Source organism: Mus caroli, unplaced genomic scaffold (assembly GCF_978045245.1).
Source record: "Mus caroli unplaced genomic scaffold, Mus_caroli_1 scaffold_6, whole genome shotgun sequence".
Taxonomy (NCBI): domain Eukaryota; kingdom Metazoa; phylum Chordata; class Mammalia; order Rodentia; family Muridae; genus Mus; species Mus caroli.
Window position 1 is genome coordinate 92,888,145 of NW_028227261.1, and position 27,631 is coordinate 92,915,775.

The window sequence follows — 27,631 nt, forward strand, 5'->3', positions numbered from 1 at the left end:
GTTGATTAACACTGTTTCACTTGAAAAGCACCTCCCCTTCCCCCCCTTTTGCTGGTGCTCTGTAATCAGAGCCCCGTCTTTCAACTGTGCTACAGCTGCTCTTTCCCCGCCCCCCAAAAAGGGTTTTGACATAAATACTTATTAGGGAGGACTCTAGGCTCGGGCTGAGCAGTTGATGGAGAAGAGCGAAGGGTACCCTCTGCATTAGCACCCGTCGCCCATTAAAAGGCTGTCACCCGCCACCCTGCCTACTGACAAAGATCCCAATTATGTGGGAATGAAATATACATACGTGATACGGGAGGCTTTATGCATTTTTAATTTTTTTTTCAAAGAGAAAACTCTAATTAGAGATTTTATTTCTTTAAGGGAAAAATGATATGTGGTTGCAAGAGGGATTATCTAGGGTTATCGCCGGGTGAGCACAACTTTCCCAGTCCCAGCCCTATCTCAAGTGAGATCTTGGGGTTCAGAGTCCAGGTGGAAGTGGGACAAGCTAGCCATAGTCACTGCTCTCTAGCCAATCCTCTGAACTTGACCTTACGGCTCCCTCAGTCCTCTCCAGGCCCTCCTGGTCATGGTTATGGGAAAGTTCGCCGTTGGGTCTAGAATGTTTCCTCCTGATAACCTTACCAGTCTACAGGTAGATGAAAAATGAGTTTCAAAGAGGCAAGCCACCTATGGGAGGTCTCACAGATGCTAGGTGGCAGAATTGGATTCAGATCCAGGCTGACTGGCCTCAGAGCTCTCCTTGGCTGTGACGACTCAGAGATGACAGGATGGCTCAACTTTGAAGGTTGTGGAGAGAGACCACTTGGCCCTCAGCAGAGAAGGCTCCCAAAGTGAAATGAGTCAGGCCCCTCGCTTCTGGAGGAAACCATGAGTATCCAGGACCCTACATGGTGACTCTGATATTTGTGTGCTTGAACCTAGAACCCAGCCTGGGTGAGGACAAGCGAGTGAGGGGTCTCCTTTGCTGGGATGAGAGCTCCTTTCCTGCAGTCAGCTTCCAGGTAATTTCTAGAACCTTCCTGGGATCCTCCTATACCACTGTGTGTGCAAAAGTCCATTACATATCCGCATCCTCTTTGTACCACTGTAGCATGCTGGGAGTTTATTATTGAGATTATGTTCATGCCAATGACAGGCTTGGAAATGTCTATTTATTATCCTTAGCCGGCCATTTGTCCACAACATGCATAACACACTCTGGAAGCCTTTGTGTCTCTTCTGCCCCCTATGTTCATTGACCACATTCACTCAGGACAGGCAAGTCCCAAGTAATATCTTACTGTGTTGATAAGACAAGCTGTGACACTGGGACTCTGTAACCCAGGTGGCCATTCTGTCACCCAGGTCTCAGTTTTCCATCTAAATCAGGATCATTATAACGTACAGACTTCAAAGGCCTGAAGTTTAAAATTAAAGTGATTTGGAGACTGGAGTGTAACTCAGTTGTTAAAGTGCCTGCCCAGTGCGCATGAAGCCTAAGGCTCCATCTCCAGTATTGAATAAACCAACACACACGGATATCCCAGCCCTTGGGAGTTAAAGCAAGATCAGGAGTTCAAAGTCATCCTTGTGTTCAAGGCCTGGGATGCAGTAGACCCAGTCTCTATTTAAACAGATAGAAAGGAAGGAAGGGAAGGAAGGAAGAAGAGACAGGAGGAAGAAATGAAAGACAGAAGGGAGGAAAGAAGAAAGAAGGAAGGGAGGGAGGGGAGAAGGGAGGGAAGTAGTGAGGGAAGGAGGGAGGGAGGGATAGATGGATGGAGGGAGGTAAGTAGTGAGGGAGGAAGGAAAAGATTTATTGAGAGACAGCCTGAGCCCCTGTGTTAGGACTTGTGGTCACCATAGTGTGGTCACATGCACAGGTACATAGAGCTGAAGCTGTCCTGTGTTACACAAGCACCCATTATTTAATAGTAATTTAGTGTATTCCAGCCTCGTATTTGTCTAGCACTCACTGGGGCAGATGCTGGCTCTGAGCATGCCAACTGGGTGTGTACGCATAGATGTAGATACATGTCTGTGGCTGTGAGTGCCAGGAGGGGCCGGTCTGCAGCTGGCAGGGAACAGAACAGGAACTCAAACGCAGGCCCGCATGGCACCCAGCCTCCTGGAACTACAATCATCCACTTGGCACTCTGAGCCACATCCCAACCCCAAGTGCAGCATGCCCTCCACTGCACCTTGTCCTCACAGCCAGAGGCCCAGACACTGGTGGCAGCAGCCCGTGGTGGAGTGACATTCAGGGAGGCCACATTCCTCTTCAGTGACTCGCCAGCCAGGAGGGGCTGCCAGAGTCCGACTCTGGCCTCATCCGCCCCCTCCCGTGCAGCCCTCCTCTGGTCTCCTGATTTCCCATCCTGTGCACCCTCCAGCCTCCTTCCTGCCTCTCCTGGGGCGGGCTCGGGCCTGGCACCACTCCAGAATGGCTTAATCAGAACAAATCCTGAGAAAGCACATGTATTATTTATTCCTGCAAAGGTTAAATAATTTGATGAGTTTCTTAGGACGCTGCTGGAATGCTGATGGCCTCCCGGAAAAAACACACAAACAAATACACATACAAACATGACTCTCTCTCTCTCTCTCTCTCTCTCTCTCTCACGAACACACACACACACACACACACACACACACACACACCAGACATTGCCACTTGCCCAGGAATCTCTTGAAAGAGATCAAAGCATGGCCCTTGGTGACACTGGCCCCGAGGCTGGGTGGGGACACAGGTCTTCCTGTTCATTAGCTGGGAATGACAGCTCCCATGTCTTCCCTGGCACAATGCATTATCCAGAGCTGACTGTGCCTCAGCCTCTGTAAATGGCCAAGGGGACACCATTGATAATGGACCCAGCTGTTGTCCTCTAAGAGTTTGGAAGAAGTGCCTTGCATTTGGAGCACAGCAGGTAGGGTCATGGGGATAAGGTCCTGCATGGGCCTGAAGGTGACAGGTCCTTCTTTCACATGGCTGGGGATGGGGGAGACAGTGTACGTGCATGCATGATGAATGAGGAAGTCGGTAACAGAGGCACAAAGGAGTAAGAAATGTGTCTCCTCTTACTTCCTCTTCTTCACACTCCTCTCCATTCCATCACCATCACGGCTGCCCTAATATCTTGACTTTCCATTGCCCGGTCCAAGGCTGAGTACACCAAAGGGCACATAGGTATGTGGAACCTGGTTTCTTGGGGCCTGTCTGGATACAGGCCAGGGGTTCTTTCTGTTGTCACACACACAGCAAGGGGACAGAGCTGGGACTCCGAGGCAGATGGCAAGTACAGAAGCTGATTCTGAATGCGTAGCTATGGGACCTGGAGAAGTTACCTCACAGCTCGTGCCTCTGTTTCTGCACCTGAGTGACCAGAGACCATCCTCCTCGGGACATGTGAGGTCAGGATGGGTTCCTGACATGAATAGTTCAAAGTAAGAGCCTGCTGAGGCCCACCTGCTGTCCTTCCTGCCCCTGCCCAGTCTTTGACCAGCAGACTACCCCCTCACTGGGCTCAGGTACTCCCTTTAGTGACGGCTCCTTTGCCACGTTGACCTCATCCCATCCTGAATCCCCAGACATCCCATTTTACAGACAAGAAAGGGTATTCTTCAGATTCTAAGCACTGCTGTCAGGCAGCAGGATTGGGGTGCAGCAGGGACAGCTCTGGATAGGATATCTGGGGCTATGGACTTGACTCCAGACTCTAGCCCTCTGCTGTGTAAATGATGGTTGCTACTATCTAAGAGCCTCAGTTTTTCTATCTCTAAAATGGAGTTAAAGACTAGCTTTCATAGGGTGGACCATAGGAATAAGGCACAGTTCTTGGGAAAGCAGAACAGTGTGACATGGGACAAGGCCTTGAAAGAGCATTCTAGACAGTAATCATTAAGTAGGCACACCCTGGAGCCAGACACTGTTTTTGCCTCTTCCTAATTAAATAATCTCAAGGTCATGGCTCAGTTTCCTTATCTGGAAAAATGAAGCTCATTGTGATAGCTACCCTGGGAATGCTTGGGACTTCATAGCTATAAATCATTACAACAGTGAGGAAGACAGGTTTTGGGTTTGTTTTTTTTTTTTAAATATTGGGAATCATTGAGAACCAAGAAATGGGGCCTCATCTCCAGGGATCAACCTCAAGTCTCCTCAGTTATGCGTTGATGATTGACAGCAGTTTTTATGAATTGATCACTCTGTACTGGTATGAGTGACAAGCCATCAGTTGGGGTCAATGGTGTGTGCCCACCCGATACCATCTTTCTCCCCCTGGGCAAGCTCTGCTCCCAAGCCACATATCCCATATCTTTAAGCTTCTTGTGGGAAAATTCCATGCGGGAGGCTACAGCATGCTGCTCCCCCGTTTTAATTACTACTTCCTTAATTGAGTCACAAGTGGTGTTTGTGTTCCCATCAGACCCACGAGGACCTTGTTGTTTATGTGAATGACTCTCAGTGGAGTGACAGCTCTGAAATTCCAGACATTCTGTTTGCACCAGTTCTAACAAAGTGCTGAGCGTTGGCTACAGACTCCTGATTCCACAGCCTGGCAGGGTATAGAAGGAGTTAGTGTTTCCTTTGCACGAGAGTTCAGGAAGCAAGGATTGGAGTCCAGTTGTCACAAGGACCTGGCTGTGGAGGGTCTTCGGTATGCTGCTGGAAAGCTCCTCACAATGGAAACTTTGAGGCAGCTTCTTCCCTGATGTGCCTACTGGGTGCTGAGCAGATCACATTGAGTGACAGCTGGAGTTGGATGGCAGTGGGAGGGACTTGACCCAGAGACTTCCAGCTTTTCCCTTTTGTCCACTCCAGTTAACAGCTGTACAGAGAGACTTCCTGAGGACCAAGGCTGTATGCCAGCAGTCAGGGAGGAGGAGTCCAAGTTCCTAGATGGCCCTGTCTTTAAGCTGCCCACGCAGAACGACTAGGGTGTACCCTGTGTGAGTAGCCCAGGAATGCTTCCTGGAGGAGAGGGGGGAATCACATGATCAGGCCCAGAGCCCAGTATGGAAGGATGGAGGAGCAAAGAGAGCTGCCATATATGCCTCAGTACGTCATGCACAGCCCCATTCAGTCACTGTGCCAGAGGACTCCTGGCACAAACCCGGGAGGAGGCTGTGTCTCATAAGCTTTCCACTTTCTTTTCTTGTTCCTTCTTCTTCTTCTTCTTCTTCTTCTTCTTCTTCTTCTTCTTCTTCTTCTTCTTCTTCTTCTCTCTCTCTCTCTCTCTCTCCCCCCCTCTCTCTCTCCCTCCCTCCTTCCCTCCCTCCTTCCCTCCCTCTCTCCCTCCCCCCTTCTCTCTCCTGCTTATGAAAAGGTAATTCAGGAGACATTATTTCAATCAGACCCCTACACAGGTTGGGAATGCTAATGCCTCCTCTATTAAAAAGGTGTGGAATAATTAGGATGCTGATGAGGCCTGGAGGTACCACTCTCGGGTGCGTCTCTGTCCCTCTCGTATCCCCGAGTGACAAATTAACCAGGAACAGAGCAACGGCTGCTAACACTTAGGGTGCTGTTGCTGAAATTGGAAGCCAGGTTTTCAAGACCCGGAAGGGTTTCCAGGTCCCGCTATGGAAGGAGTCAGGAGAAAGGGAACAGACATAATCCAGACTGATCCAAAGCAGAGAGGCGTCAGAGCAAGCCTACAGGTGACGTGCTGGAGCCTGAAATATTTGACCTTGGGATGCTGCCATCACTAGGGATTGTGAAAAAGTGAACAAGGTAGGATCCTAAACATGTAAAAAGTAATTAGTAATTAACTCGGTCTGGATACTTTTCAACCAAGCACTGTACCATGGCATTATTAGAATAAATGCACTTAAACTTTTAGGTCACAGGACAATCCCCCTCTGAGGTATGTGCTAGTCTTATCCCCATTTTAAAGATGAAGAATTTGAGACACAGGGGGAGTAAGGGCCTGACAGGAGGCAGGACAGAAACCTGAAACCTGACAGCACTGCTAAAACCAGAATCAAGAACACACTGGGATCTTCAGGGTCACAGAGTTTGACTCCACCTGTGAGGGGCCTTGACAACCAGCTGTTACTGGTAGAAGTGTAGCCCCATTGAAGGGTGAAGTCCCCACCTCAGGTCCTGTGAATGTGAGTGTATTTAGAGACAGAATCTTGGCAGATGATCAAATTTAGATGATGTCCTTAGGCTGGGTCCTAACCCAAGATGGCGGCTACATGGTTTGTTGTTGTTTTGGGGGTTTGGAGGGTTGGTTTGTCTGTCTTAAGATAGGGAAGGATAGTGAGACAGTTCAGTGGGTAAATGCACTGGCCTTCAAGCCTCGTGACCTAAGTTCGGTCCCCATGACCTACAGGGTAGAAGGAAAAAGTCAACTTCTACAAATTGTCTTCAATCCCTTCACAGGTGTGCTGTGCCATGTGTACACACACCCCTGCTTAAATAAATAAACAGACACACAAATAAGCAATAAATGAAATTAGCAGGTGGTGGTGGTGGAAAGAGCCACATTCAGGTCGAGCATGAAATGAAGACACAGAGAAAACACAGTCTATAAGCCTGGAGATGGAGAACGGCAGCCCCACCTAACAGCTGTTTCAGCCTCCAGAATATAAGCCGGTACTTTTTGTTGTTGAAACTAACCACTTAGCTTGTGGTACTTTTTTAGGCACCCCCAGGGAACACTACAGTAGGCAAACAGCAAACGGGATGGGTCTCAGTGGCTCAGGAAATAGGAAGTCATCACAGATTTATGAGGTGGGTAAGTCACAGGAGATCAGATGAAAAGATTACTCCTGTGCCACTTTTCTTCCAGGAGGGCAAAAAGGATTCTGTGACCAAGTGAGAGGTGGTGCACTTAGGCCAGATGAGGTGGAGTGGGCAGAGCAGGGTAGAGGCAGCCGTCTTTGAGGACTGTGGTAATAAGGTTATCAAAGAGCCTTCTCACTCAGCCAGGTGCACCCCCTTTCATTGCTTCATCCTCAGGCAAGATGGAAAACCTGAGGTTGATATTGAAGAGGAGGAGGAGGAAGAAGAAAGGAGGAGGGATAAGGGAAGAAAGATGGAGCAGAATATGAAAGAAGAGGAGGAGAGTAATTCTGAGAAGGAGAAGGGAAGCAGCAACAGAATTCAGGAATCAGTAGCTTTCCAAAGAGAGCAACATTAGTTACCTCTTCCCAGCCAAGACAGCAGAGCACCTGCAGGGGTGTCTAGGTAATAGCAAATGGCTTATCTCCACAACAGAGAGACCAGTGATGCCCCAGTCATCCTCTCCAGGGGTTTGGGGGACAACAGGAGCTGCATGGGCACAGCACTTGAGTACACATAACTTTAAATTCTTTCTTTCTTTTTCTTTTTCTTTTTTTTTTTTGAGACAGGGTTTCTCTGTGTAGCCCTGGCTGTCTTGGAATTCACTTTGTAGACCAGGCTGACCTCGAACTCAGAAATCCACCTGTCTCTGCCTCCCAAGTGCTGAGATTAAAGGCGTGCGCCACCACCCCCAGCACAACTTCAATTTCTTTTTGCATTAGCAGCCCCAACATTCCACCAGTTCACTTTTTTTTTTTTTTTTGGCTATAGCATGCATTTCTATGGATAGAATTGACCCAAGGCCTGACCAAGGGTTCCATCAGGATTCAACAGGTCTGTTTGCACAGCTGGTCCTTGCATCCAGATACGTAGAGGAGCTACAGCAACACTGCCTATCATGTGGTTTTTCTAAAGTCCAGCTGCCCACTGGCACACCATGTGGAGCAGGTATGTGGAAGATACCAGAGGCCTGTCAGTGTGTGGCCCACTGCAGTGGGAGCCACTATGATGCACAAGTATGTGGTGGAGAGAAAGACATGGAATGGCTTGAGCGTTATGAAGAGAGATGGAACTTGGGGTTTGAGGGTGGAGAGGAGCAGCCTGCCATGACACCTGAGACCATGGTGAAGTCTTAGCCTGTGCTGTCATTGAAGTTCATGTCTGGATCCACGGCCATGCAGCAGCAAGGATCTGCATGGATATCCGTGGTTTATATTACCACTAAAGGCCACGCAGACATCCCTGGTCTGGGCTGCCTCTTGGAAGCATGTTGATGTCTAAGGGCTGTATAGAGCCAGTCCCACCTCTCACTGGCTGTGGCATTCTGGAGAACAGGCCCTGTACTTTGCCTAGGCAGCACAGTAGAGCTGACCCTGACGGCAGGAGTGTGGGAGAGCTGCCCCGGCCCCTGTCTGCCCTGTGGTGGTATGGGCATGGGAGATCCCCTCTCCCCCTAGCCCCTTGCCACCTGTGGCAGGTGGGAGAGCTGACCCTGAGGTCCTGAGAGTGGAAGACCTGGTCCTGCCCCTTACTGGCTACACTCAGGAGAACATGTCTTGTACCTCACCTTGGCAGCACAGTAGAGCTGGCTTTGGTAGTGTGGGTGCAGGTGAGCTAACCCCTGAGGGCACGAGAACAGGAGAGCTGACCCTGCCCCTCACTAGTTGCAGCAATGGGTGAGATAGCATGGGCAGTGCTGGAGACCTTGCCCTGGTGGTGTGGGTGTGGGAGAGCTGGCAGGCTGACTAACTCAGCTACCACCCAGGCCCAGATCCAGGGCTTTGAATTGGCTCACTTCTACATCTACATCATTTATGAACTGCTGGAGTGTGTGAAGGGACCAGTTATGCAGATCCAAAACTGTGGGATCTCCATGACACAGGGCCACAATAGGATATCTGAGGAGTCCAGGTGAGGACCCAGAGGCCTTGAGCCACACCAATGGCTCATTGCAGCGAACATTTACAAAGATGTGTGGACAAAAGGGTACACTGTGTGACACATTGTGACACACTACAGCTTCCATGACATGTTTTTTGGGTTTTTTTTTATGCTTTGTTTATTTAATTTTTAATTTTTGTTTTTTATTTTCTTTTGATGGGGAGGTTGCAAGGGCAGAGGTGGATACACAAGGACGGGGGGATGAGTGGGATGGGTGCATGATGCGACTCTTTTGAAAAAAAGAAAGAACGAAGCCCGTCTACTCATTCATGCCTGCTATTAAATTAGACGTCACCTTCCAAGCCAGCTTGAGAAGCAGATTCCACTTGCTCATTGATATCTGTTATTTCTAATCCACATGCAATAATTAGGTTTTATTTCTGTGAGACAAGCAACGCCAAAACCCAAGGCTTAAGACAATAATCATCTGTTATTGCTTGGGAGTCTGTGGACCAAAGCCTCCATGGCCAAAGCAAGTCACATGACCACATGCGATGGAGACATAGACTGGACCTATGGATGGGAGGAGAGGTGGTATCCTTTCCAAAACTGAGTGTGCTTTCAAGTATGGGGAGACCATAGGGCTAATTCTGCTGTCTGTTCTTCTCCTCCTTTTCTCAGAGAAACAACAATAGACATCAAGCGAGCCACAAATAGAAAGGAGCCTGTTATCATTTGGTTTCAGTTGATGCGAGAAGACACCGACCAAAACCAGCATGGGGGAGGATAGAGCTTACATATAGGTTGCTGTCCATTATACAGGGCAATCAAAGCAGGAACTTGAGACAGGAAGACTCCTGCTTACAGCTGTAGTCCTTCTGATGCTAACCGACCTTTCTTATATAGCCCTGGGTGGGATGGGCTCTCCCAAATCAATCAGCAATCAAGAAAATGTTCCATGGACATGCCCACAGGTGTCGGAGGTCAAGCCTCAACTGGGTTCCTTCTTCCAAGTGTATTAAATTAACAACTAAGATGAGCCAACACAAAAAGCTAACTTATTTTGACATTCTATTTGTCTGGCACTGGGCTGGGTTCCTTGTCGTTTACATCACTTAATCTGAGAAATTATATGACTTCCTCAAGGTCGCTAAAAGCAAAATAATCCCAGGACTATGCCTAAACCTGCCTCCTCTGATGAAAAGCTCCCTAGCTATGATGGCAGCCTGATTCCTCTCAAACTATAGCAAGCTTAAGTCAGATGGAACTCTGAAACACACCCAACAACAACAACAACAGCAGGTGGGGGCGAGGAGACACACAATGAGTTAACAGGTAAAGTGCAGTTGGAATTTTCTTTTCTGCACACAAATACAGTTTATCTGTCTGAGCTGCCTGACTTTACAATTGTAGTTATCTTTGTCCCAGATCATTTGGGAACTACCATTTGTGTTGGAAAAAGAAAACAGACGCAGGAAACCTTTGGTTAACTAGGTGAACATGCATTCTTTTCCTTAAAGAAAGTGAAGATATAGGACTAAATGTTTAAAAGCCTGGTAAGACAGTGGTGGCGCTAGTGTCATGGCAGTCACTTCCTTGGTGCCCAGCAGGGCAGTCAATGGTAGGGTCGTCACTTCTGCCTGCCCCCCATTCTGTGAAGGCAGGAGCTATGCCGATGATGACGTTCGTGGGGTCACCTGTCCATCCATCTATTTGCCGTGTCATTCACCAAACGCCAAAAAGCCTTTCCTAGACTAAAAACACTATCGGGTAAGCTAGGCAGAAAAACAAATTCTACTACGGGAGTGTGGCTCATGGCTTCGGGTTTATTTAGCAAGGGAAAGAAGCAGGTAGATCTGATCCTGCTAGATCAGGGGGTGAGTGCCAAAGGTCTAGGCACAGGAAGGCTCAGAGGAAGAAGTGAGTTTATTCTGAGAGTGGAGATTAGTCCTGGGTCATTCCATTCTTAGGAAGCCAGAAAACAGAAAGACAGACCTGTCCTCTGGTGCTCACCTGGGCTCAGCAATCTCTATGCCCCTCTCCTTGAGGTCATTTCTCCCCGAATCCTTCCAACACAAAGACACATGTGTGAAGTCTCAGAACTCAAGGCTGTTTCTACACAAGTGCACAACTCCTAAGGACTCTGGGATGTGTGACCTGGGAGGTCACATATGGCTGGCAGGCCCTGTTCTGGGTGGCAGAGATGTCAAGAGATTGAGGTCCAGAGTCTGGGCCACTCTGCCAGCTTCTCTAGCTTCCTCCCTGTGGGGGGTTTCAGATTTTTCTCTCAATAAAAATTACCACTGGGCAAACACAAATAAACTTAACGGATTTAACTGACAGAGTTAAACAAGCAGAAGATAGGATTTCTCTTAATGAGAATAAACTACTTGCATATGAAAAAGATTTAAAACTGAGGCTCACCAGAGAATTGGAATGGATTCACAGAAGTGGGGGAGGGAAGAGACACCAGCCGGAACCACCATCTGGCAGCTGGTGGTGCTAGAAGGTGAGGCCACAGTCCTGGGTAGCAGTGGGGATGATGTGGCCAGTGATGGAGAAGCCAAAGAAACCATTCCTAGCACAAATCCTTCATAGTGGCAGATGTCAGTCAAGGGCACTAAGCAAGAGCAGTTGACTTAGGTCCACTCTTGAGGGGTCTTACTGGTTCCCTATGTTAGCAGAAAATCCTCCTGACAGTTTTTGGAAGTGTAAATGTAGAACCCGGGGGTTCTCAGTGGTGCTCTACCATTAAGCTGCAGCTCCAGTTGGAGGAGACCCATCAGGCCAGAAGCTGATGCAATCCCAGGCTTGAAGTCATGGTCCAGGGGCTAGAACGATGCTTGTGGGGACTCCAACACCTGCATTTAAAGCTGCGTAAAAATCCACAGCACTGGGAGGTGGTGATAAGCGGATTCCTGGAGCTCTCTAGCTCTGAGACATGTACCCCAATCTGTGAGACCCTGACTCAAAAAAATGTAGTGAAGAGTGACTGAGACATTTGACATTTACCTCCTCTCTTCAAACACACACACACACACACACACACACACACACACACACACACACACACTACCACTCATGCCTGAAACTGGCCTCTCCTACCTACCTTCCAGATAGGTAAACTGAGACTCTAGCTTCATGGTTGGCAGCTCCTAATGTGTCCTGTCAATTCTGTGTAAGGATCCTGGGAGGTGATTCTCATGAATTATCTATTCATTCAATAATTCTTTTCACAACTTACGAATCAGGGGCTCTTCCTAGCTCTGAAAACACAATAGTGAGCAAGACCAACAGAGCTCTGCTTGTGCGGGTGCTAGAAGATTCTGAGGTCAGTGTTTGGAATGTTTGATAGCCAGCAGTGAAAAAGCCAGATTGCAGAAGGGGAGTCAAGACACTGACAGGTTCCCAGAGTTTGGTACATAACAAGTCCGTGGGAACTGAGGAAAAGCCACGGGGCTTGGGTCCTCTACCACGGCAACTAAGACAACACACTGCCCTGCGTCCTCTGTCCCTCTGTCCCTCTGAATCCGTCCGTTTTCTCTGCTGCCACTCTTCTTCATGATTGGCTTCTTTGTCTCCTGTTGTCCCTTTATGGTTGGGACAGAGTCACTGCCACCCAGATTGGCAACCTCAAGGTGCTTCTTTCTGTGACTTCAAAGACTGTCTCTCTGGACCCGGCAGGAGTCACCCATCTTAAAGAAATTAATCACCAGTTTGAGGAAGATGGTGAAATATGGCCATCCCGGCCTACGTTACATCTTCAGTGCCTGAGGTTTAACTGTGTATCATAATCAACAACCCTGCCTGAAACACATGGAGAGGAGGGATGTTCTTGAATTAGAAGGAAGCAAAGATCCCAAACAGCAGATGCCACCCCATGAAAGGCCTGGACAGCTCCCAGAGGTGACAGTGCCCAGTAAACCCTGGAGGTGGCTTCCTCTCTCCCCCTTGCCATCTTCATTGGTACTTTTGTTTTAGAGACAGGGTCTCTTGTATCCCAGCTTTGGATACAATTACTTAAGTATCCCAGGCTGGCCTTGAACTCCTGATCACCCTGCCTCTGGTTTTCAAGTGCTAGGATTACAGGTACACCATCACAATAATGACTTGCCTCTTCATTGTTGATCTTAATGCCATATTATGTCCATCAGGAAAATCACAGAGTCTCAAATGAGGAGGAGAGTCTTCTTGGGTGGTCTAAAGTGCCAGGTACCTTCCCTCTTACTTGGTGTGGGCATCAAGTGCTCTCAGGGTGCCATGCCCCTCAGAGTGGATCCCTTTGCATTTTAAAGTCATCGGGAGATCAGATTTGTTCTCCTGTCTTCCTGGTTTGAGCCAGTAACTGTCAAAGCAGTGACTCACCGTGTCTGCAGTCAGTGTCATCTAAACACAGGCCTTGGAGTCTAACCATTTGCCATCTCTAGAATGATGAGTCTCCTTTGTAAACCAACATTATGAAAATGGGGAAACCAGTGGCCAGTAAAATACGGCTACAAAAAACAAACTTTCTTTGTGGTCCACTGTTCATTTATTTTCCATGTCTTCTAAGGTTGAACCAAGAGGCACACATAATGGTACATACACCTTTAATTCCAGCACTCAGAAGACAGGCAGACAGAACTCTGTAAGTTTGAGGCTATCCTAGTCTGCAGAGCCAGTTGAAGTTACATGGTGAAACCCTGCTTTAAAAAACAAAAAATTAAAAAACAAAACACAAAACACAAAACAAAACAAAAAACCTGCTCACACCAAGTTGAACCACAAAGTTTTTGGTTTTGTCTGTTTCTTGAGACAAGATCTCGTGTAGCCCAAGCTGACTTCACGCTTACTATAGAGCCGTGGAGCATTTAGAACTGCTCCTCCTTCCTCTGTCTCATAAACTCTGACATTACATGCATGTACCATGATGCCTAGTTTATCTGACTCTGGATATCAAACCCAGGACTTCATGTGTGCCAGGTAAGCACTATATCAAACTGAGCTGCATCACCAACAAGAGCCAAGTAGGGCAACTGGCCTCCCACCTTTCTTCCTTCCAACTACAAAATAAATAAATAGATCTCAGAAAATGACAGAGACCCATGTGCTCACCGTCTAGAATGAACAGATATGACTAACCTTTTGTTCTGCTTTATACCTTTTATTTATTTAAATGCTGTGTATGTGTGCATCTGAGTATGCGTACATGAATGCAGTGCTCACAGAGTCCAGAAGAGGGCAGCAGATCCGCTGGACCTGGAGTTACAGGTGGCTATGAGTTGCCTGACCTGGATGCTGGGATCTTAACTCAGGTCTTCTGGAAAAGCTACACCTGAGCCATCTCTTTGGCTCCTGCATAATTTCTTTCTAAAATGGTGCTATGCTTGCTGAAGCTCCTTTGCACCTTTTCTTACACACTCACAAGCAGCCATGTAACACACATGTAACACACTCCCTTCCCATCCTTCTTCAGGTTTTAATACAACACCAGGTATCAGTAAACAATGGAGAGAAGTTCAGGTGGGATTTTAAATTTCATGCAAATGTCCTGACACTGTATATTCTGATGAAAACGACTCCTGTTACTCACTGTCTGTCTTAGTCACTGTTCTATTGCTGCGAAGAGACACCATGACAGAGGCAAGGGAGAATTTAACTGAAGGCTTGCTTACAACTTCAGAGGCTTAATGCATTATTATTATGGTAGGGAGCATGGTAGCATCCAGGCAGGCACTGGAGAGCTACACCCTGATCTGTAGGCAGAGAAATAGAGAAAGAGAGATTTGGAATGGAATGGGCTTTTAGATTACAAAAGCCTCTGAGTGACATACTTCCTCCAGAAAGGCCACACCTACTCCATACCTTCTAATCCTTCTCAAATTGTGTCACTCCCTGGTGACTAAGCATTCAGCTATACAAGCCTATGGGGGCTTTATCTATTCAAACCACCAACCCTCTGCAGGACCAGCCCATCTGGTTTCTTACAAGCACAGGCATTTTGTCTTTTTTAAGTGCCATATAACATTTCACCCAATACTTATATACTCTGCTATCTGTCCCTTATCTATTGAAATCATTTCCAATTTTGGCTGGGTTTGGCCTACATTAAAAACAAGTCTACAATCCACTAGTATTCTTTCGACAGAGGAGGGTTTAAAGCACATGCCTTTTAAAAAACGACCATGATAAGAGCCTGCCGCATGACTTCCACAAAACTTTGCAGTTGGTTAGATGTTCATAGCATTATAATCTTCCCCATAGCTCCAAGGCCGTAGGTCAGGTTTTTGCTAGGTTAGAAACATAAAATTCTTTGGAGAATCTGGCTTATAATCTCAGATTCTTCTTGCTCGCTCTCTCTCTCTCTCTCTCTCTCTCTCTCTCTCTCTCTCTCTCTCTTTCTCTCGTGTGTGTGTGTGTGTGTGTGTGTGTACTCACATGTGTGTGAACTCATGAATTCCTGTGCAAGTGTATGTGTGTGCTGTGCATCTGGATGGTAGAGGTTGAGGTCTGGTGTCTGCTACAGTAACTCTGCTTTACTTACCAAAGAAGGGTCTCTTGCTGAATCTAGAGCTCGCTGCTGCTCTAGTTACCCTGCTTCCTGAAACCCCTCTGTCTCTGCCTCCCAAGCAGTGTGCTACCAGTGGGCAGATGCAGTTCCCTGGCTGGTTATGTGGGTGCTGGCGTCTGAATTTAGTGAAGCTAGCCATGCCCTAGCCCCGCCAGCTCTTTCTCTACACCTGGCAAAGTTAACCTGTGATGAGCTGCAACCTGTGAAGGTTGGTTTTGTATGTTATTCCAGAAGGGGCCATCACTGGCAGCCTGAAGTCACTCCCGGGGATACTACGGGGTGAAGGGGAATCCTGACTGGGGTGCAGAAAGAGAACTCAGCGCTGACGGCTGCGCTGTGTCTGGTCCACAGATGTTCTGTTTGGCTCAGCCAATGTTTTCAAAGAATTGAGCCAACGTTTAATAATTGGGACATTTTAAATTTTAAAAATGCTGATTTCTGGCTTGTCTTGAAAAAAAAAATCAGGAAGACTGACAGGCCCAGATCTGCACTGTCACATGGCAACAATAAGCTAAACTAAACCTTCGGATGGGGTATGGGGTATGCCCTGATGTACCTCAGACCCCACCATCCCTATTGTCTCAAGAGCCTAAGGCAAATACAATCACCATTCTCTTCTATGCTGGCAAGGTTGTTCTCCTGTAGCAGTGAAAACTGAGTTTAGGGTCATGCAAGTTTCCTTACCATTGACACACTTCTGTCCTGGACCCTTCCGGGTGTCTTGTGTTATGAGTATAATTGGGCTGAGTTATTACTTATATTAGAGCATCCTTTCCTAACCAAGGGAACACAAGAAGGCCTGGCACTGACCTTCTAGAAATGACTGCCAGCCACATCCCAGGTGCACACATATTGTTGATGCTGTTGATGCAGGCATATTGTTGTGGCTGCTGAGGGGAGGCTCACACAGGGTTGGAGAGAAAGGACTAGGGTATTATGAGGTTGATGACTGAGCCCTGGTCTGGAAAACAGAATGACCAGGCCACTCTCCATATACATGTGAGCTATCTCTCCATCCCTGTGGGCTTCAGTTCCCATAGCTAAACTCAAGAGTTTAGTTTAGTGTGGTCTACATGACCTGCAAGCTGTTACCCAGTCCTCATGTTCCGTCTCTCTTTGCCTTTGTCTTTGCCTCTCTCTTTTTCTCTGGGTGTTTGGAACCAAATTCTGGTTCTCTGGAAGAGCAGCATATGATCTTAAGCACTAAGCCATTTTGAATCCAGCCCCACTTTGTTTCTGCAAGCCATCTCTCTGAGACACTCACAGCCAAATCTGAGCCATATGTCTGCTGGAAAGGCAAGGAAGTCCTGCCCAAGCCATTGGGTGGTGACAGCAACTAGAGGCTTGTAGTCACAGAGGAACTTCTGCTACCAACAGCCACAGTAGCAGGAGCCAACAACAGCTGTGGGTCTCCCCACGGGCTTTTCTGTGTCCTGTTGGAGTTCTCTGGGAAAACTTCTGGAGCTGGTGGCTGCCAGTGACCAGAACTTTCTCAGACTGAGAGAAGGTAATGAGGTAATGGATGGCCTGGCCGTCTGGAGACCTGAGGTCTGCTCCCACATGACCTCATGCCCCGTCGAAGCTCCAGTGCCTATGTGACTCGTCTGTTGTGAGCATTACTTCCTCCCCAGCCTTGCTTTGCTGTGTGGAGAAAGAAGAGATGGCTGGATTCAGACACGCTGGGGTTGGAGGCCTCACAGAGTTCAGCACAGAATGAGGAGGTGGGCAAGAGGTGGACTAGACATTGGGCCCTGCTAAATCTTGCTGGAGAGATGGCAGCCAGGTCTGGTTCCTGACATTGCTCTTGGGTTGGGTGGAAGCCCCGCCCTGTGGTTGCACTGTCATCTCTGGAGCCTGGGGATGGGGATATGTGCAGATAGGAACAGTTGTATGGCAGACGGTATTGCAGGTATGAGCTAAAGTATAACTCAAACTAAGCTGTCCACTGAAGCTGGGTGTGGTGATGCACACCTTTAATCTCAGCACTTGGGAGGCAGAGGCAGGCAGATTTCTGAGTTCGAGGCCAGCCTGGTCTACAAAGTGAGTTCCAGGATAGCCAGGGATATACAGAGAAACCCTGTCTCGAAAAACAAACAAACAAACAAACAAAAAACCCAACAACAACAAAAAAGAAGTTGTCCACTGTAATGATACATGGCTTAAAAGCTGAAACGTTTTCTGTCTGGAGTTGGAAAACTACAGGAAAGAGGTGAGAGATGCCAGAAGCATGCAGCAGGCTGACAATAGCTGAATGATCCACCCAGAGTGTAGCACAATGCACGGCATGCAGCCTCAGGCAATGAGAGCCAGTGAGAAAACAAGGTCTCGACCTTATGTCCACTAGAAGCTTGATCTGTCCAGTGACCTGAACAGGTTTAGGACCAGAGTCATCCTTGGCACCTCCAGGTATGGCCCAGGGAGCCATATATCACAGAAAACATGAACAGGGATCCAGTTAACCTCTGCTGTACCCACAGACCTGCGAGGCAGCCACCAGCGTGTGGCAGAATGTTACAGCCACACAGAAAACAACTCAAGACTTCTTGCCATGGTCTAGAGCTAACTGAAGATTGTGGGGATCTATAGAACCCTGGAGGGATCTATGTTGTATGTCCAGAAAGACAATCGTGGGCACAGTTTAATGGAGGGTGTCATTTCAGAATCAGATTTGGAGATAGAAGACTCCCTCTAGGTAGATGGAGATGACTTTTCAGATGGTCCACGAGGCTACATCCTACTGCCAAGAACATTTGAGGTTTAAAATGAGCCTGATAAGCAGAGAGGACTCCTGCTGAGGTAAAAACAGCTTTAGCATTCCAGAAGTGTCCCAGGGTTCAGAGCCCTCTAGAGAATCAATATCTCTCTTCAATAGAAATGACGAATGATCATCATGCTAACTCTCATTCTCTCCCTTGCATTTTTCTTCACATCTGAAAACGTACAAAATTCAAATTGGTAATGTAAATGGCCAGAGAAAGAGATGTTTACAGGATGAAATTCTTCTTCCCTGTCAGCTGCCCTACACGGACTCTGGGAACACAATGACCCTATGCCATTCACACTTCTAGTGGCTATTTGGTAGCCTTTATGTCCCCAAACCTAGGCTGTGAAGGTGCTAAGGGCACTGTAAGTCACTTCTGCATTGTGGGGACCACAGTTCAATGAAAGAGTCTTTTATTTTGTCTTATGGTCAAACCAAAGTCGGCTGGCTCCATGAACAAAGAGTATTATAATGACAGGTTATGTGTGGGTCCCAGTGAGGTAGAGCAGGAGGAAGCATTCATTCAGGTGGCATAATTCCCTCCCCTCACTCCATTTCATCTTGTCCTGCAGCCCACGGGAAGGGACCACTTACTATCAGGGTGGGTCTTTCCCCTCTGTTAATTTTTCCTGGAAACCCCTTCCCAGACATACCCAGAGTCCTGCCTCACTGTCTTCTAGTCAGTTCGACATCCAGTCAAATTGATAATGAAGATTAACCATCTCGGAGAACAATGCATATTGGACTTCTCTGTTGACTCAGCGAAGAATGATATCTTTGCCCCCCCCCGCCCCCCGCATGCCTTCTAATCAGTGAGGAGGTGGAGGGTGGAAGGGGTGGAGATAAGAACACTTTGAAAACATCTGTTAGTTAGTTGGTGGTAGTGCTGTGTCCCTAAAATCCCAGGATTCGGAGGCGGATCTCTGAGTTTCAGACCATCCTGGTCTACAGGAGTTCTAGAACAGTCAGGCCTACACAGGGAAACCCTGTTTTGAAAAAACAAAAACAAAAAAGGAAAGAAAAAGAAAAAGAGAAGAGAGAGAGAGAGGAAGTAGGAGGAGGAAGAGGAGGAGGAGAAGAGGAGGGGGAGAAGGAGGAGGAAGAAGAAAAGAGGAAAACCTTCATGGAGCTGGGTGTTTTCCTTGGTTCCCATCTGAATCTTGTCATGACCAGCAAGTGCTGCCTAATCATAATAAAATCAGACAGCATTACTGACACGCACCCTGTCTCTGAGGAGTCGAACATCCCTTGAGACTCTCCAGCCCTCTAGCAGCCCTTCCTGGGTCTCATGCCTTTGCTACAATATGACCTGCTAGAGTTTTCTGAACTCCAATCTTGGACATCTAGTCCTAACATAATACCTGACTGTGGGCTCTGCAGCTTGCCTTCCAGAAATTGGGCTAAACATTCAAACACATGTATCTATGGGGCCATTTCTATTCAAACCACCACACTTGGAGTGACAGCCAGCTGTTTTCTTGATATTACCTCTGTCTCTTGATGTCACCCCCACAGGTCATGTACTTTTATAGAAGGCTTAAGTTTCAAACCTTGGGACAAATGGCTGAGGTACCTGGTTAGCATATCAAAGCAGTCCTGGCTGCTAGGTTCTCCCAGCATCCCTCAGGTCCTACTTGTTACAGGTATGGGTGGCATGCCCTGCCTTCTACCCAGAATTCTCCAGCTTAGGGGCTGGCTGCTTTCCCCCAGAGGCTCTTCCACACACAATCCAGCCATTTTGGTTACCCTCACCCAGTGAGCAGATATATGTGGTGTGAGTGCCTTTTTTTCTTACCTTTTCACCTCATGGCTGCTGTGCCTGGTTCCCTTTTCTCTGCCCCACTCCCCACCTTCCCACAGGGCCCAGCTCAACCTGCTGTGTTTACTCTGGACTCTCCTATGCCTCTGGCTATGGGTTCCTTTTATCTACAATGAACTTTCTCACCATACTTAGGAGAAAGCATGTCCCTCCTTTTCCTTTATTTTTTCATTCAGGTCTGACTTGTGGTTTCCATTACACTGTAACCTCACTCAGAACTTCCCCTTGACCTCGATGCCTCAGGTTATCTGAGGTCATCCGAGTCATCTGACCTGGCCAACATGGGATTCTTGTTCTGACATCATGCAGTGTTCTCTGTCTTCCTTGAAGATTTTTATTTTCCATTTTCATGTGTGAGCGTGTCTGCATATATGCATGTATGTGGATATATATGGTACAAGTGTGCATGTGTGTGAGTATTCGTAGACATGGAGAGTGTCCTATGTGTGGGTCTATGTGGTGTGAGTGTGCAGTGTGTGGGTGTATGTGGCATTGAATGTGCAGTGTGTGGGTCTATGTGGTCTAAGTGTGCAGTGTGCAGGTCTATGTGGTGTGAGTGTGCAGTGTGTGGGTGTATGTGGCATGAATGTGCAGTGTGTGGGTCTATGTGGTGTGAGTGTGCAGTGTGTGGGTGTATGTGGCATGAATGTGCAGTGTGTGGGTCTATGTGGTGTGAGTGTGCAGTGTGTGGGTCTATGTGGTGTGAGCGTGCATGTGGAGCTCTGAGGTTGATGTTAGGAATCACCCTATTCACTGAGGTAAAGTCTCTTAAACCCAGGGCTCACCAGTGTGACTAGTCTCATTAGTCGACTTGCTCTGGGACCTTCATCTCTGCCTCCTAAGGCTATAATTACTGCCAGGCCTATCCAGTATCTACATGTTTACTGGGAATCCAGAAACTCTGGTCATGAGGCTTATGCGGCAAGCACTTTAAACACGGAGCCATCTACATAGCATGGATCGTCAAAGATGCCTAATACTCATGCAAGATTTTGAAGAATTTGTGAATTTAAAGTAAACCATTCAACTTGGTAGGACTATGAATGGGAGAGTGCGGAGTCACTTCCTCGTACCTTTGGAGGTTATCAATGAAAGAAAGAGGAAGGTGGAGCAGTGGGATCCCTGGTGGAGACAAAGCCCCACATGAGAAATCTCTAGACGAAGTGCATCCTTGGTGAACACAATAGACCCCATTAAAAGCTGAGTCCTCAAAGAATGCAAATCTCCCAAACAAAACATAATTGAGCAAAGAGAGGAGACTTGATCCCATAAATAACCTGCCATAATTAGACCTTATCAACAGTTCCTATTAAAGAAACATCAGGCAGCTGAGAACTGGAAGTCTGGGGAAATTGAGTTCTTAATTAAATCCTCATCAGACTTACTGGTACCCAGATCCCCCACTTCCCACCTCCCGGCTCTTGTGTGCCAGAGCTCCAGGAAACAGCTCAGTTCTGTGTGATTGTATGAGATGCATTCCACACCTGCTGGACCTTAGCAAGGTCTGATGAAGTCCTTTGAAGTGTTGGATCTCAACCTCCAGAGGAACCTGCTAAGTCCTGGCATTCCCAGAGAGAGCCGTGCACGCAAACTTCTCTTAGAGAAGTAGGTCTCTTCTCTTAATTGCACTCCTGGGTTCCACACCTGCCTTGGGTTCCTAAAGTGTGCAGATGCAATCCAGCTTCCTGCACCTGAAATTTCACAAGGAGCCAGGCAGTGGTAGTGCATGCCTGTAATCCCAGCACTTGGGAGGCTGAGGCAGGTGGATTTCTGAGTTCGAGGCCAGCCTGATCTACAGAGCGAGTTCCAGGACAGCCAGGGCTACACAAAGAAACCCTGTCTCGGAAAACCAAAAAGAAAAAAAGAAAGAAAGAAAATTTCACAAGGAACTTCCCCCTATTCTCTCCTCTCTCTCTTCTCCATCCTTTCAACATGACACCAGCTTTGTGGGCTCTTATTATTATTATTATCATTTTTATCATCATCATCATCATCATCATCATTATTGTTATCATTATTATTCCTGGAAAGTCTGTTCTCTCATTCTCTGACCATGAAAATCTCACTAGAATTCTAGTGTCTTGGTGAAAATTTTCTTTTCCACTACATCCCTCTGTTTAAGTAAGACCTTCCCTGTGGCATTTGGTCTGTGGTCCTATTTCCCGTTTTAGGGACAGGTCTGACCCTTGGCTGGGAGTCCGTACCATGATGGTTTTTCTCCTGGCTCATTTCACCACTCAGCCCAGGGTCCTGCCTCTCCTATCGCCCTATCACATGCCTTTTGTCACTTCTCTCTGACAGTAACCCCAGCTCTGTTTTGCCAGCCCTGACCTGTCTCTACAGCTCCAGGTCTCCACAGACTCTTCTAGAGCAGCCTCTCTGGTCCACCTCATCCTTCTCCATTAGAGCTCTAAAGCTGTAGCTCAGTGAGTTCCTCCATCCAACTTTTGCTCAAACTCAAGGGCTTAGACACCTTCCAAGCCCCCCAGCCTCCCCTGTCCCCTTGAATTAGGGTTGGCAAGCTTTTCCCCCAAAGCCCCAGAGAGTACATGTAGGCTTTGGGGCCATGAAGTCCTCAACACAGCACTCTCTCCTCTTTTAAGGAGTGCTGGCTTGCTGGCACAGAGTGGCCACATGGCGTGCTTCCTCAGCAAGTCAACAGAGCCTTACAAGGAACCTATTCAGGCAACTATTTATTAATAGAGGCACATAATTGGAACTTTGCAGTTATAAACATGTACCTGAAAACCATGCTTGTCACTGTCCAAAGCCAGAGAATCCACTGTTAGCAAGTTCATGTATATCTTTCCAAAACTGATATACAGAGGGGCAACCATATGCAAGTGAAAGCCTAGCATATACACAGTTCTAAGGCTTATTCTGAGTGTATTTTCTTCCTTTATCCATGCAACCTCAGACGAATAGACTAGCTTTTCCTTAATGCAAAACTATGGGGTTTTTTTCTTTCTCTTTTATTATTTAAATGTTTTAATGTATATGCAATAACCAAGACCTGTAAATCAGTTTAAAAATAATATCATGTATATTCATACACCTGCCACCCTGCTTAGGAAATGAAACATTGTCGACACATCTAACTCCCATGGTAGATGCCCCTCCACATCACCTCACCCCTGCCCCTCCCACAGGCAACCTCTCTCTGGACTGGATCAACTATTCCTAAAGATTGCATAGTGCAGCTGTTATGTGTGTCCTGTCTCCAAGAAATCATTCTATGTATATGTCCTACTACTTCTTTTGTCACAGAAAATGTGACTTCTCTTTTTTGTAAATTTTATTTACTTTGTGTTTCTCTATGTCACACACACACACACACACACATGCACGCACAGTGTGGAGGTATACCCATGTGACAGTGTGCATATAGAGGTCAAAGGCAATTTATGGGCGTTGGTCTGGTCCCAGGGATCAAACTCAGGATACTGGACTTAGCAGCAAGCACTGTAACTAACTATTAAACCGTCTTGCCAGCCGAACATATGTTCTTTTCAAATATGTACTTGTGACATCTATCGGTAGCCATAATTATAACCCCAGGCTCACTAATATTCTCAATGCCATTATATTATGTGAACATCCCGCTACTCATTTATCCTTTCCTATTGGTAGGTGGCCATGTTCCTAGTTTTTCATTATCACAACATGGCCAAGAAGGTTATTCTTATATGTTCCTAACAGAGAGGAACCGACTGCCAGGCTCATAGTAGAATAACCAACTCTAATGTAATCTGGCATGCACATCAAAGTGGTTTTAAACTCATCTTAATTTAAGCTTTGTGGCCCTTCCCTCTTCCTTGTGCTTTTCAGAATAATATTTTTAAGCTCCACGAAGCACATTACAGGGATTTTGATCAGGAGTACGTTAAATTTGTAAATTCATTTGTGGGGAATTTGCAAATATCCTGCTATTAAGTCTTGTTATTCATGGGCACAGTACAGTGTTTGCTGTACTTGGGATTTGTCTCTGTTTCTTTACTAAAGGACCAGCTTCCACAAATATGATGCTCATGTTTGCTTTCGTGCATTCCTATGCTTCGTATGTCCTCTAAACTACATATAGATGAGATTGTCCCTTCTCTAATGCTTGTGTATAAGGGAAGAATAACTTCAGTATTCATCTTTGTATCCAAACCCCTGCAAAGCCTCTTCACTATAGCATACTCAAAGGTTCCCTTGATTTCTGGGTGGATGATAATTTACTCTGTAAATATGGATGCTTTTTTGTTGAACTTTTCCAAACACTTTAACTTCTTTTAAAATTTAGTTTGTTAGTTACTCATTTCTCTCTCTCTCTCTCTCTCTCTCTCTCTGTGTGTGTGTGTGTGTGTGTGTGTGTGTGTGTGTGTGTGTGTGTGTGTGTACATGTGTGCATGCACATACAAGCCCACACACACTCGAAGGTCAAAGGACATCCCTTGGTTGTTGGTTCTCTCCTTCTACCATGTGAGTCCTGGGGGTAGAACTCAGATCCCTCAGGCTTGGTGGCCATTGCCCTCACCTGCTGAGCCATCTCTCTACCCCATTTCATTTACTATGTGCTTATTTGTTTGTTTACTTGTTTGTTTTTTTAATGCATTGGCTGGTGTCTTCAGTACAGAAGCCATGCTAGTGGACCCTCTACCCTTTCCACAGTTGAAATGATTCATTTCTGAAGTGCAACCAAATGCTTGTAGCATGGTTGTTCCCTTCCTAGGGTTAGGACAGTCCTTCTCTGGCCCTTCTTTCCCAGACACCCTCACACCAAACAGTGCAGAATGTATCCACTGGTCCAGACACCCTAGCATCAAAGAGTGAGAAATGTATCCACTGGTTCAGAAACCCTCACATCAAAGAGTTCTGAGCGCATCCACTGCTTTCTTGTCTCTTTCACTCCAACCATCTTTGCATTCCTGAGTCATAACCATTGGAGTCGCTATAAATTTTGCACTTCTGTACATTTAATTAGTAAGTGTAGCCATGTTTTTGCATCTTCACTTCCCAGTTAGAATAGTAAGGAATGACATTTCTGCAACACCCAGGTCTACTCTGCTTCAAGTTGCTTGTAGTCTCACGCAGTGAGTTCCTGCATCTTCCTTCATTGGCGGCTTTCTGGAGGAATTTGTAGAAAACTGAAGTTGTTGTCAGTTTCTTAGAACTTATTTCTAAAGTTTTCAGGCCTAATTGTTTCCCTCAAAAACAATGAATTATAAGGGCTTGGGAGCACAAACCTGTAATCCCAACTACTAAGGGAGACGGAGGCAAGTGGATTATAGATTAAACTTGCCTGGGCTTCTAAGGGAGTTCAGTGCTAGCCTAGGTAACCTAGTGAGACTCGATCTCAAAATAAAACATAAAAAGAAATCTAGGGGTATAGTTTAGTGGCAGAGAATTTGCATCACATGCATAAGGCTCTAAGTCCATTTCCCAGTACTATAAAAACCAGAAAAACAAAACCATGTGATACATTGTTAAGGTTTCCTAATTCTTGATTCAGTCATGAACAGCATAGAGGTAGACTTGGTCTAGTTTATTTTACACATTTGATTTCTTTCCATACATCTGTTCATAGTTTCTTTCCATCTGTGGCTGTCCCCCTTTTTCTTTTGTAACATTCTACATTTGTATTTTCTCTTTTAATTGTATCAATCTGGCCAGAGGTTTTTCTGTACAATTAGTATCTTCAATTTTTCGTTGCATAATTATTTCCAGTTTTATTCATCTCTGCTATTATCCCCTCGCTTCCCTTTCCTTTTCTTGATTTTCTTTCTTCTTTTTTCTTTTTCATTCTTTCCTTTTCCTTCTTTCTTTCTTTCTTTTTTTTCATTTCTGTGAGATCGTGGAAAGCTATAAATATTTTACTTCCACACACAAATCTTCAGCAGGTCCACTGATATGTTGAGTCATCATTTTCTTCCTACTCACTCTAGTGAGAATTTATGGTGTATCCTTTTTAGTGTGTGTATGTGTGTGTGTGTGTGTGTGTGTGTGTGTATCAAGAAAGCCAAGAAGGCAGTTACAGGGAGCTGTAATGGGCCTGCTGTGGGTGCTGGAAACTGAATTCCAGTCCTCTGGAAGAGCATCAAGAGACATCTCTCTAGACCTTGCTAAAAAAAATTATTTATTTATTTATTTATTTATTTATTTATGTATGTGTATCTGTGTGGGTCTTTATGCATGTATTCGTTTTGAGGCCAAGGGAAGAAGTCAGATTACCTGAAGCTGGAATTACAGGTATTTGTAGAATGCCCATGCCTGTGACATGGGAACTGTGATCTGAACACTGGTTCTTGTGACAGTGCGGCTAGTATTTTTAACTACTGAGCCATCTCAAGAGTCGAGGGCCGAGGGCCGAGAGCTGAGCATTTTAAATCTGTACATTCGCTTCTTTCCCAAATTTTGTGAAAAAAAAATGTCAACCATCATTTCTTCAACTATGTCAACCCAACTCTCTCTACCATGTGAGAGTCTGACTACATATATGTTATATTATCTTATATAGTCCCCTAGGCTTATTTTAGAGCAGTTTTTATCAAATTTGACTTATTGTGTATACATGTGGGAACATTGGAGAACAATTTGTGAGAGTCTATTTTCTTCTACCATGTGGCTCCCAAAGACTGGGCTTGTGGCAAGTAGCCTGCAACCCCTTGGCAGCCCTCTTATCAATGGTTTTATAGCTCTACAGATCTCTAGAAACCTTGTGTCATAAAGGGCAGCCAATGTCCACCATTATCAGCCTCGGATATTCAGTGTGCACCTTCATCTGATCCACCCGCAGTGACAGGGTATTTGAGACTGAAGCCTGTCCTTTCTCATAGTCCCTTTGTTCTTGTCTCAACTGTTCACCCAGAATACAGCCTCCACTGGGCTATGGCATCTTCTCAGACTTCCCTTGCTCTGCAGGACACTGGTATTTTAGAAAGCTCCAGTCATGTACTTTCTTTTTTTTTTTTTGGTTTTTCGAGACAGGGTTTCTCTGTGTAGCCCTGGCTGTCCTGGCACTCACTTTGTAGACCAGGCTGGCCTCGAACTCAGAAATCCGCCTGCCTCTGCCTCCCGAGTGCTGGGATTAAAGGCGTGCGCCACCACGCCCAGCTCAGTCATGTACTTTCTATAATGTCCTTCTGCTAGGACTACCCTGTTTTTCCATCATTAGATAGGGGCTGTGGGTGGAGGGACACAAGTCATTATATCACATCATGGTAAGAGGCCCACGATCAGCGTGGCATGCTGCTACTGTGGCTGGCCTTGAGCCCCTGTCCCAGGAATATCTGTCAGGTTCTTCCCCCATCCCACACTTTGCTCTTTGTGAGGTCCTCATGCACAGCCACACTTCTGGAGGGGATGCTATTTCACAGTCACAAGAATGAACCATCTATACACAGTGTTGAGAATTCTTCTACACGGGAAATTTCTCTGTTTCCATTGAGTTACTTACCCATTCATTAATCATTAATACCAGAATGGAGTAGCAGAGTTATTGGATAGTTTGAGTTATAATGCAATATTACTTTATTTTGTTGCCCAGATTATTCCATCTTTGCCCAGTGGGAGCTCTTTCAGTTGGCTTCTATGTGCTTTTGACCCTGCTGCCCCCATTATTATAAGAATTGTTTTAATTTAATTTTTATTTTAATTTTTCTGCAGCACTAGGGATTTGACCCTAGGGCCTCACACAAGCTAACCGAACACTCTACCACTGAGCTACAGTCAACAGCCCTGGTTTTAGTTCTTAGCACTAAAGATGCTCCAGGCCGTAGAAGATGTTGGTCAGAGTAGACATTCAGTGTCTTCCTCAATCGCTCTCCACCTTGTTTTTTAGACAAAGTCTCTTGTTGA